The sequence below is a fragment of the Lissotriton helveticus genome, chromosome 4_1 (genome assembly GCF_964261635.1).
Source record: "Lissotriton helveticus chromosome 4_1, aLisHel1.1, whole genome shotgun sequence".
Lineage (NCBI taxonomy): Eukaryota > Metazoa > Chordata > Amphibia > Caudata > Salamandridae > Lissotriton > Lissotriton helveticus.
This window is the reverse complement of record NC_136063.1, coordinates 701,317,694-701,330,248: the sequence shown is the minus strand read 5'-3', so window position 1 is coordinate 701,330,248 and position 12,555 is coordinate 701,317,694. Positions and strand designations below refer to the sequence as shown.

General features: G+C 48.0%; 1 non-coding gene across 1 annotated transcript; it reads right to left on the bottom strand.

Annotated features, from left to right (window-relative positions):
* Positions 1-1,921: 1,921 nt before the first annotated feature.
* On the bottom strand, positions 1,922-1,994 carry TRNAA-AGC (transfer RNA alanine (anticodon AGC)). Its single transcript has one exon. It is a non-coding gene; the product is annotated as a tRNA-Ala (tRNA).
* Between the last annotated feature and the right edge of the window lie 10,561 nt (positions 1,995-12,555).

The window sequence follows — 12,555 nt, the reverse complement described above, 5'->3', positions numbered from 1 at the left end:
GTGCTAATCTTATGTTTATTTCTTTCTTTTTCAGGTCCAATATGGCACGTGGCGTCTTTGTGCAGCTGTGAGCACTGCTGTGCACGAACTGGTCCCGATATGCTGCTGTTTTGCTGTTCGAGGTAAGGCATTTTGTTTATTGTGCTAATCTTATGTTTATTTCTTTCTTTTTCAGGTCCAATATGGCCCGTGGCGTCTCTGTGCATCTGTGTGCACTGCTGTGCACGAACTGGTCCCGATATGCTGCTGTTTTGCTGTTCGAGGTAAGGCATTTTGTTTATTGTGCTAATCTTATGTTTATTTCTTTCTTTTTCAGGTCCAATATGGCCCGTGGCGTCTCTGTGCATCTGTGTGCACTGCTGTGCACGAACTGGTCCCGATATGCTGCTGTTTTGCTGTTAGAGGTAAGGCATTTTGTTTATTGTGCTAATCTTATGTTTATTTATTTCTTTTTCAGGTCCAATTTACACTTTCAAACAAGCTATCCTTTCAATATTCCATCCAACAATTTACAGTTTCACCCATTCAGCCATCCTTTCACTTAGTAATACATCCACCCAGTCACTCATCCGTCCACCCATTCAATATTTCACTCATCCATCCATCCTATCTTCCTGCTCTCCACCATCCCTTTCACTCATATATACATTCTTTAACTCATCCATCCATCATCCATCCATCTGTTCACAAAAATACATCCTTTCACTAATACATCCTCTCTTCCACCCATCAATCCATTCACTCATCCATCCAACTATGTACACTTTCACCAAAACTATCCTTTCACTCATCCATCCACTCTTCCACTGATCCATCCACTCTTCCACACATCCATCCATTCAATACTACATCCAACACTTTACACTTTCACTCATCCAGCCATCCTTTCACTTACTCATTCATCCACCCAGTCACTCATCCATTCACCCATTCAACATTGCACACATCCATCCACGCATCCAGCCTTCCAGCTATACATCCTCCCTTTCATTCAAGTATGCATTCTTTTACTAATACATCTTTAGGTTCTTCTTTTCACTCATCGATGCACAAATTTGCCCATACATTCTGCAAATAACTCATCCATCTATCCACCCTCCATTTAACTCTCCATTCCCCTTTCAATTAAACACCCATCCTTCTATCCGCCCTTCACCCATCCACCCACTCATCCATTTGCTCATCCACTCATTAATTGAAAGGCTGGGACCATGGGCCAGAGTCCACTTTGCAGATGCCTTAAAAGTTCTCTGAAAAAATAAACCTAACTCTCCCAGGAGGGGGTTAATTCACAGCGCTGAAATACTTCAGCTGCAGTGGGAGGCAAGGGGTCTCCTCTACTAAAATTGAAAGCGTGTCTAACTTTTTGTAAGGCGGAACCGTTGCATTGTAAATGCTTGTTTCTTCATTGTTGCTTATCCTACATTACTTGTTTTCCTTCCACAAAGAGAATATGCAGCATTGTCTCCATTATTTAGAGATCACAAGAGGCCGCATTTGGCATCCAGGTCACATTGCATCAATTTCCTCATCAGAAAATACCTTTTCACCTTTTCGGTAACAACAAAATGGGAGTTCCTGGATACCTTTGAGTTTCATCCACCCTGTATCCTGCATCATTGAATACTTGTGTCTGAATCATTATCTGACGGTATATAGTTACAAAAAATATGTTTCAGTCCAAAGCTACTATTTGAAACCCTGATGCATAACACCATATCTCAGCCCCTGGGGGTCCGATCTGCCCCATTATTTTGTCCTGCAGGTAGATTATCAGCACCGTCGGCAGCAAATATTACGGACCTAGAGTATGTCAGACCCTGCTGTGGCAGCAGTTGAACAGCTAACACACTTCGGTTTCATTGCTAATTTTAGGATGGAAACGTTGATTTGTGAAATCAAGAGTGAAAAGGAACGAGTTTGGAGAATGCGGGCATCGATCCCGCTACCTCTCGCATGCTAAGCGAGCGCTCTACCATTTGAGCTAATTCCCCTCGTGCACATACTGCTCTGTTCACAGTCATATGGCAATGACCTGACACAGACCAGTGCATATACATTATTTTCAGAGGCTCAATATTTGTGAAGTAACTGCCCAATCCAAAGCGTCATAGAAAACAAGCCTCCGAAAGACTCGACTGCTGGTAAACAGAAACTGTACTTTTGTTCCAATAGCTCTTGCACAGAAAATAACTCCACAAATCATACTGTACGCGCCCCCCACGATACACCCATCCTCCTTCCCCGTGGTCCTTTCAAAGCCGTCTTCACTGAGAGCTGAGAAATGCGTGGAGCTGATAGGAGCCCGTTACACTTGGACTTTTCTCCTCTTTCTTCTTCTTTAAGGAGGGGAAGAATGAAAAATTTCCTAGATAACGTAACGGAAAGTTTCAATTCTATTAAGGACAAGGAGGCGAAGATTATGCAGTCCTTTCTTCTCTTTATTAAAATAGCAATTCAAAGAAAAAACTAATCAGAACACATTATCTGAACCACAACTCCCATGAGCACATGGGGCACAGTGTCCATAGTAACCACCAGCCAATGATGATGCCATCCACTGTATAATTATCCGTGACGTCCCTTCCTCTTCCTCTTCTTCTCTGTGAGGAAAGAGCCCCAGGAACGCTCCTTAATCCTTCATGTCTTGTCCTAAACCAAACAAGATAACCGTTATCCAGCTCTTCTTCCAAGAAAGCAAAGAGAGGCAGTATACAGCAGATCACTAGAATCAGCACAAGTAGCAACGAGACCTCCCGAAACTAGAGCATGTATACATACTATTATTCTGTCCCAACCCCCCGCATGCATTAACACAGCATCAAGATAAATCGTAAAGCATTACTTACTGAAATACGAAGGTCTACGGGTGGGTCGAGACCAGCAAGTCTCGGGAGGGATAATCCTCGCCTCCTTGTCCTTAATAGAATTGAAACTTTCCGTTACGTTAGCTAGGAAATTTTTCATTCTATGTCAGGACGGAGGCGAGGATTATGCAGTTTTAAAGCTTACTCACCACTAGTTCAGCGGTGCCATAGATGGGCTTAAAGTAAAACTTTTTGAATGTGGACTCCGAGGACCAATCAGCCGCTGCCATAATGTCCTCCAGTCTACCTCCCACCTGAATGGCTTTGGAGGCCATTGCTCTTCTCGTGGAGTGCGCGCCGAATCTGGTTACATCCACCCCCGCTTCAGTCATGATCCAGCGGACCCACCTAGCGATGGATGGAGCCACAACCGCCTTAAAAGGCTTCTGCAGAGCAATGAGAAGTTGACGTTCTCCTGGAGGGCGGTATTCCGCCGTCATGTCCTCGTACGCCTTTAGACAGCGCACTACGCACAGTTTCGGTTGATCCGGAAACCTCGGGTATGACACCGATCTGATATTAGTTTTGGTTCTTCTAGAAACCGTGAAAGTCACACCCTCCGGAGTGAACATACGTGCCGTGACGTCCAATGCTCGCACATCGGAGACGCGTTTGCACGAAACCAAACACAGCAAAATCGCCAATTTAGACGACAATTCTTTCCTGTTCAGATGTTGATTATCGCGCCAGGCGCACAAAAATCGCAGGATGATGTTGACGTCCCAGAGATATTTATATCTGGGTTCCGGGGGTTTGGAAAGTCTGACACCCTTCATGAGTTTGCAAACCCAAGGATGATCACCCACCGGTTTGCCATCAATGTGGGCATGTCCCGCCGAAATGGCAGATCTGAAAGAGTTGACAGAACGGTAGGCCAAACCCGACTGGGCCAATTCAGCCAGAAAATTCAGAACGTGGGTAACGTCTGCCCCCACGGGATCGGCGTGTCTTCCCAGACACCAACGACGCCACCGTTGCCAAGCCGAACGGTACCTTTTGACGGTACCTGGAGCCCAGGCTCTGCTGATGAGTTCCTCAGCGTCCGCCGAAAGGCGTCCGTCTTGCCAACATCCCCGGAAATCCTCCACGCCATGAGGTGTAAGGTCCCCTGAAGGACCAGCGGGTGCCCCTCTCCCAGGGGTCCCGAAGGCAACGAAGGGAACAAGGGCAGACGAATCGGACAATCCGACGACAGTTCTAGTAGTGGGGGAAACCAGGCCTGAGCCCGCCAGAAGGGGGTCACCAGAACCAGTGACGCTCGCTGTCGGCGAACTTGTGCCGCTAATCGAGGAATCATGAGAAAGGGGGGAAACGCGTAAGCCTGTTCCAGCGACCAGTGCTGCAGAAATGCATCGACCGCTGCCGCCTCCGGGTCCGGCCTCCAGCTCACGTACTTCGGGAGTTGACGGTTGAGCCGAGAAGCAAACAGATCCACCGAGAACGGCCCCCAAATGACCATCAACGCCTGGAAGACCGCAGGGTGCAGTCGCCAGTCGCTGAAGTCCTGGAAGTTCCTGGAATGCCAGTCCGCGATCGAATTCTGAGTGCCCGGGAGATATTCCGCCGACACCGAGATTTGCTTCTCCAGGCAATAGTGCCAGAAGTCCTTCGCCAGGTTTGCTAGGGCCCGGGTCCGAGGTCCCCCCAGGCCGTTGATATACTGCACTGCCGACACATTGTCCATGCGTAGCAGGATGCAACATGACACCTGGTTCTGGGTCAGAGACTTCACCGCAAAGTAGCCAGCGAGGAGTTCCAGGCAATTGATGTGCAGCTGAAGCTCCTCTTCCGACCAGCGGCCCACTATCGTGATGTCGCCGCAGCGAGCTCCCCAGCCCGCTCTGCTGGCATCTGACTCGATGACCAGGTCCGGGCTGGATCCGAAGATCGCTCTCCCGTTCCACGCACTCATGTGTTCTATCCACCAGCGCAACTCCGTCCTCGTTTCCTCCGTGAGCGAAATTAGTTCGGAGTATGTGAGTCCTTTCCGGAGATGCTGTGCCTTCAGGCGTTGAAGGGCCCTGTAGTGCAATGGACCCAGAAAAATCGCCTGGATCGAGGACGATAGGAGACCTACGATCCGAGCCAGGTGCCGAAGGGAGATCCTGTCCTTCCGAAGGGTCTGGGAGAGTTCCTTGCGAATCTTGTTCACCTTCTGCTGCGGGAGGCTGAGGCAAGCAGACTCCGAGTCTATGAGGAACCTCAGAAAAGTCATTTGTCTGCTCTGGAGAAGCTCCGATTTCTGAGCATTCACCACGAACCCCAGGTCCTGGAGCAGAGCAATAGTCATGTTCAAGTTGGAACGAAGCCGATCCGGTGACTGATCCATGATCAGGATGTCGTCGAGATAGATTATCATCCGAACTCCCCTCTCGCGTAGTGACTCCACCACTGGCCGCAGGAGCTTTGTAAAGCACCATGGGGCCGACGAGAGGCCGAAGGGGGAGTGCCCGAAATTCGAAGACCTCCCCGTTCCACAAGAACTGCAGAAAGCGCCTGTGAGGCGGAAAGATCGCCACCGTGAGGTATGCGTCCTTCAAATCCAGGCGAACCATCCAGTCCCCTTGAAGGAGAATGTCGCGTAACAGATGGATTCCCTCCATCTTGAAATGGCGGTAAACCAGCCATTCGTTGAAGTCCCGTAGGTTGATAAGCGGGCGAAACCCTTTGTCCTTTTTCTGAAATAGGAAGATATTGCTGAGGAAACCCGAAGGATGAAGGCTTGTTCCGCGGATTGCTCCTTTCCTGAGGAGTTCGGCCACCTCGGTTTCGATCAGAATCTTGTCTTCTGTGGAAAAACTCAAGGGGCGAGGGCGAACCCTCTGACGAGGAGTACCATAGAATTCTATCCGGAAGCCCCTGACAGTCTGGAGCACCCAAGGGTCTGAGGAGATTTTGAGCCAGTTGTGGAGATGATCCCGTAACCTCCCCCCCAGAACGGACGGGGAAAAAAGGGTAACACTCACCAGCTGAGCCTCCCGGTGCATTGGCTCCACCGTGATAACCTCTGCCGCGCCCTTTGCCGGCACCTCGACTAGGGTAGAAGTTCCCCTGGTGACCGTCATTCCAGCCGTTGTTACGGCGCTGCTGGTTCTTGTTATTAGGGCCTTGCTGGAATTGGCGGCCGGAGGAGCGACCCCGTCCTCTTCCGGCCCCTGCAAAAACCCGTCCAGGAAAAATCTTCTTGATGGACGATTGTGCTCTGTCCAAAGCAGAGAAGGTAGTGACGAACCTATTTAACTCTTTGATAAATGGTTCGCCAAACAGCTTGCCCTGTGCAATAGGTCCTGCCTCTGAAGTGGCCAAATCTCTGAGTTTAGGGTCTATCTTAATCAGGAGGGATCTCCTCCGCTCTGCCGCCAACGCGCAGTTTGCATTGCCCAGGAAGCATAGGGCTCGCTGCGCCCAACCTGCCACGACCTCCGTGGACATCGCCGTCCCCGATTCCTTGGCCCTCTCGGCTAACTGGATAATCTGAGTCATGGGGCCCACGGCGTCCAGGAGTTTATCCTGGCAGTTGCGCCAGGACCGATCTATGCCCTTCCTGGGATCCTTCATAAACTTCGAGAAGAAGGCATAGAGCTTGTCATCAATGTCTGGTGTGGCCGCCACTCTGCCTTCCAGCTTCGGGCGAGGGCACTCACCACGCATGCGGGTTCTAACCTCTTTTTCTAGGGGTTGACGCACCTTACCCGCCACGTAAGCTGCAACCTTGGGGTCAGGGATCCATTCCGACGATCTCGGGTGGTAGATTTTTGTCGGATCGAACATGTCCGGGGTCTTGTCGTCCCCCTCCATAGATCCCGAAGGATGAGACTCCGGTCGCCAAGGACGCCCTGTGTACTCATCCTCCTCCTCCGAGGAGCCATCATCCTCGGTAACACCCTCTCCCTCCACGGGGAAACCATCCTCCTGGTCAGAATCCGGGGCGACCTCGTCGCCATCGTCTCCAGGGTAGAATCCCTGCCGGCAGGGTATATTTTTAAGCGTTCGCGCACTTTTGCGGAAGGAGTCCCTCAGGCGATCGAACTCCTCCAAGTGCCCCGCGTGACGCTTTGCCGACTTCTTCCCACCGCCTTGCGCACCTTTGGAACCGCGGTCCACGGGCACTGCGGTACCAAACACCCCGGGGATGCTTTGGGTGAGGGCATCCACTCTCTCCCGCAAAGGTGCCCGTACCGTGTCCAGTGCCTGCAACAGCACGCGACCAACCGCCGGTGGTAGGGGTTGAGAGCAGCATAGTTCTTCCGCCTCCTGTATGGGGGGTTTGACTGTCCTTTTTAATCAACAAAATTGGACACTTGTAACACTGCTCAACCTTTGGTTCAGTGTAAATAAGGAAACCCTCAGAGAAGTCAATGTTTGAATGGAAATTGCGGTATATTGTTTCATCCGCCCCACATTGACAATCACGCAGTTATCATAGGGTTATTCCTATTAGTGTGTACTGCTTGCCTCTTCCAGAGGCACCTCCAGTCTCGAGTGCAGTGTCCAGAGACAAAAGGACTTTCCCACAAAAAATTGTTAAAAATGAAAATGTACGCCAAAAAAGGTTTATTGCAGGGCAAATTTCCATTAGTTAAAAAAGTAGTAAATACTTAGTTTAGGCCGAGTTACTAGGCCGTATAGTATTGCAGGGATAAGGTTGTCGACATGTTTCAGCTCTATTGGGCCAAGAGGTCTGTAGAGCTTTCGTCAGGACTTACATAACAAGATAAACAAACATGAAATTGTATATACATATAAAACTACTCACACATACTTGTGCGGTAATCCCATACTCATAGCATTATATGAGGGTTGTGTTCTTCACGATCTGTCGTGTAGGAAAACTCTGCTTCCAACGGGGGACAACTTCTTGTAATGCAGAGCCGCGTGGAGGCTACACTCTAGCCTTGTGCTGACTCTGCCCCCGGAGGCAGACCTCTTGGCCCAATAGAGCTGAAACATGTCGACAACCTTATCCCTGCAATACTTTTGTCTCTGGACACTGCACTCGAGACTGGAGGTGCCTCTGGATGAGGCAAGCAGTACACACTAATAGGAATAACCCTATGATAACTGCGTGATTGTCAATGTGGGGCGGATGAAACAATATACCGCAATTTCCATTCAAACATTGACTTCTCTGAGGGTTTCCTTATTTACACTGAACCAAAGGTTGAGCAGTGTTACAAGTGTCCAATTTTGTTGATTAAAAATTCATTACTTTGGGGAAAGAAACGGACACACAAAATCCTCATCCCTCCTTGTTGATTAACTGGGTTTGACTGTCCAACAGACTGCATTTCCAGAGGGTGTGAGCACTAAACACCTTAAAATCAGGTTCCAAAAGGTAGCCCCCTCGCCGGTGCTCTGACAGCTCCGCTGTCCAATGAGTGCGGTAACTGCTAACCGCCACTAGGTGGCGCTGCGCACACTGCGCGATTGAAAAGTACACCGATCGGTCAGAGCGAGGGTTGGTGAGGCTGGGAAACCCTACCTCAGCGCGCCGCCCCAGAGAGCCAGAACCACGAGCGCAGCCTTGCCCTGAACGGTGGCACCCCACAGAGCCGAGGGAGCGCGAAGACGCACTTCACTCGGTCCGCGTTAGGGCGGCAGAGACGGCGCAAGCAGCGCCTGTCGCGCGTCAGCTGCCGAAGCCTGAAAAGGGAGAAAGAGCGCACTACAAAGCGAGCCCTATTGCACAGGCAAATTATACACTAGCAATCAATAATATCACAAAACGTCAGAAAAGGTAAAAGTTGGGTGACTTATCTGACGAGCAGAGAAGAAAGGAAGAGGAAGGGACTTCACAGATAATTATACAGTGGATGGCATCATCATTGGCTGGTGGTTACTATGGACACTGTGCCCTATGTGCTCATGGGAGTTGTGGTTCAGATAATGTGTTCTGATTGGTTTTTTCTTTGAATTGCTATTTTAATAAAGAGAAGAAAGGACTGCATAATCCTCGCGTCCGTCCTGACATAGAATTACCAAGTTAGATCTAGTTCAAGCAGACACTGCACATGCGCAGTTTACACTATTCCAGGAAGTCGGAAACAAGAGCCCATGCGATGGAAGGGGAATTAGCTCAAATGGTAGAGCGCTCACTTAGCATGCAAGAGGTAGTGGGATCGATGCCTGCATTCTCCAAGGAAATTTCTTTTATTTGCATTTATTGTTTTTTCACAGGTGTCACGCAATTAAGTGCTAATTTAGCGGATATTATTAAAAAAAGAAACGTTTTCGTGTATTTTTAAACGTTACATTTGGTACAACCAACTGCAGGTTTTGTGAAAATGGTGCATTTGGTTTTATATACCTAGTGTGGAAAGAGGAAACAAGCATTGGCATAGCCAGTCGGTCTCGCCTTTGGTCCCTTATAAGTGTTTAGTTAGAAAAACCAGGTAACGTCACATGCATGAGTGAGACAAACCTATTGTTTTCACCCACGGATGTGATGAGGTATTATCAAACAAGAGTGAGATTATCCTAGTATTGTTAAACACGAGACGGGAGGATAAACATAGTGTTGTCACACTGAGTGAAGAAGAAAGAAACTTTATTGCATGATTTAAAAAAGCCTTTGCAAGTTACAAGAGATAAAAGTATACTCATTAATAAAATAGACCCCAGTTCTTTTGGTAAAAGACACCCAGCCCCCTCACTTGTCAGAGTTCTCTTAAGGTAACCCAACCACCAATACTATGATAATGGTCCCTTAGGGGCGTTTATGATGAAACGCCAACATTTGTAAAGCGCACAGCTACCTCTGCCAGAGGTGTCCTGGCGCTGTCTATATACCGCTTAGGAACTCTTCCTGGCTTCCCTGTGAAATGACCACTCCTGGGCACCCCCAAGGTGAAGCCAGGCATCCCAGTGCTGTTAAGCTGTTGTGGAGATTAAGTCAGCTATTGCCCAGAGTTGCAGAGTGGGACCCATGATTAGAATAGGCACCAATGTGAGAATTATCAGGTCTGAGGAAATTGAGCCCAAGACCTGCTGTGGCGGGAATTGAACCCTGGTCCCTGGCCAGACCTCTGCATTAGAGTCTGCCTCTCTAACCATTGAGCCACACTTCTCCACAGTCGTGTCTAAGATTAAAATGTTAGTCCCAGAGTAAACCAGCCTGTGCGCCAACTCCTTTAGATCCTTCGGTTGGTGGCTCTAACAATATTTCCTTTATCTGGATGCCTGCGAAGAGGATATTCCAGTTATTTTGGAGATCCTGGAAGCTGCGCTTCTGGTGGAGGTTGCTGTCGATGGATCCCCTCCTCTAGGTTTTTTGCAGTGCGAAACATAAACCTTACCAGGGCACAGTTTAAATTAGTGTTCCGTGGGTGAACCTCTTGCAGTTTCTCTCACGCACAGGTGAACATGTACCTCATGTTGTCTCACAGTGTGAAATAATCCACTTATTGGTGAAACGGCTTGGGAGCCAATATTTATTTCCAGATTCAGCACGAAAGAAGCCTCCCATAGTTGTCAATCACTCGTGTAAATAAACCTCGTGCAGTTACATATTGAGTGAGATGAACCTTGTTTTGTCAAACACTGGCAGAGGTAAATCTTATATTTTCACGCACATTGTGAGATAAAGCCCTTATTGGGAAAACGGGGTAAAGAGAAACTATTTATTATTGCTGGATTGAGCGTGCGATAAATCCCATGTGCCATACACAGTGTGAAATAAACTAGTAATTGCGGCCCCTCTTCATGCCGAGCTTAAGATAAACCTCACGTTGTCACACACTCTGTAAAAATAAACCTGGTGCAGTTACATATTGGTCCGGATGAACCTCGTTTTTGTCAGTACATAAGGGATGGTAAACCTAATGCTGTCACAGTGTGAAATACACCCTTTAATTCGACACTAAATGTGAAATATATCCTTTATTTTAGTTCTGAGCGTGAAATATACTTTGTGTGTCTCGCACACAATGTCAAATGAACCCATAATTATGAGAGCCTGGGTAAAAAAACTGTATTTTCGTACTGATTTAAATAAAACTTCATGTTGTCGCACACAGTGTGAAATAAACCTCTTTCTGGGACACCCAAAGTGAGCTATACCCTTTAATTTAACTCAGTGTGCTGTCACATACAGTGAGGGGTGAACCCCTATTACGAAGTAGACCCCGTGAGATGAATTCTGGCCTCATTGCCACACGCAGGGGGTGAGATACTTTTCCCCTGGGGTGGGAGATTCATGATGGAAAGTGGAACATATTACATTTTCGGCTCGAGGTGGGGGAATGTAGGTCAGCGAGCCCCAAGCTCGGTCCGCACGGCAGTTCGTTAAGCGAGAAGTGTGTCAGCGGACGCTGAGCGCAACGGCTACCCTGCCACACCCTGACAAGTGCACAGCACAGCAAGGGCACCGAGACTGGCCCTCCTGGACAGCAACAAGGTGTGTGAAAACATTTAAAAAGATGTGTACAATCTTCCAGTGAGGACAGAAATATAATTTACATGGAATCCAGTATACACACCATAATTTATTCACAGCAATGGCAATGGAAGAGGTGGCCAGGGTGTGAAATGCATTCGGCTCTCTACATTAAGAACAAAAAAAGACACTATATAAAGGGGAAACAGAGAAGCAGACAGGGCAGAGAGCAGAACAGAGCAGGAAAGAATATAACGCATCAGTAAAAGCTGAACATAGCAGGGAGAAAACATACAAAATACAAAGCACCGGAAACAGAAGACACATCAGGTAGGGAGGAAAATGAAAGTGATGTGGCCGCGAAAGTGATCGTGCGCTGTAAGGGTGCTGCGAGCGATGCGCTTAATGAGCCATGATGGAAAGCCAGATGGCGCCTGTGCGCGTAACCGCGCACGTAACCGCGCACGTAACCGCAAGCTTTAGGCCACAAGCAAAAGGGTGTGGTCGGATTTTTAAAGCCCACTTACTAAATGTCTCGCCAGGCCAGTGCATGCGCTGGCTCAGGCGAGACCTAAAAAGGATATCTACGGGAAATACCAAAAAGAGAAGGGCACAGAAAGAATCGAGCTACCAGGAACAGTGCGTCCCTAGTTATTGTTATTTTTGTCAAACTCAAGTCAAAATTAGTAAGCTTCAGGGAAAATGATAGTCGCTCTTCTAGCGTAATTAAGTACTGACAGAAGGACTACATTTTAAGATATCTTAAACTGGCTCAAGGGACCTGTGAAAGAGAACTATTGGCATTCAACACTTTTTAGGGTCCAATAGTGGTAACACAACTCCAGTGCACTGATTACTTACCAGTGATTGCATTTCTCCCATTGAATCCAATTCACACTTTACTGCTCTCTCCCCAGTACCTCCGCTGTTTGTGCCGCTGGCCCCATTCACCTCTGAATTAATTCTTTATTAACTGTACGATTACTTAAAATCTTTACAGTAAAACACATTAATAAATTAAACCCAGCCCACCCGTCCGCCCACCCACAAGGAACTTCCCGAAATTCAAAGAAAAAAAACGCACCATGCCTGCATGGACGCAGTTTAAAGCAGTATGTCCCTTAGAGCGACTCTGGTAAAATTAGTTAAAATGGGAGAATGCTCCATTTCACGCCAAATTTGCTTAGTCCTATAAGAATCCCTGTGTATATAAAATCCATCATTCATTGTTACAAGTTCTAGTTGTGCCCCCTTCATAGCCCCACTCTCTCTTGTAGTCTGGATGACCACGCCAAGGGCCCCTAAATTGAGTAA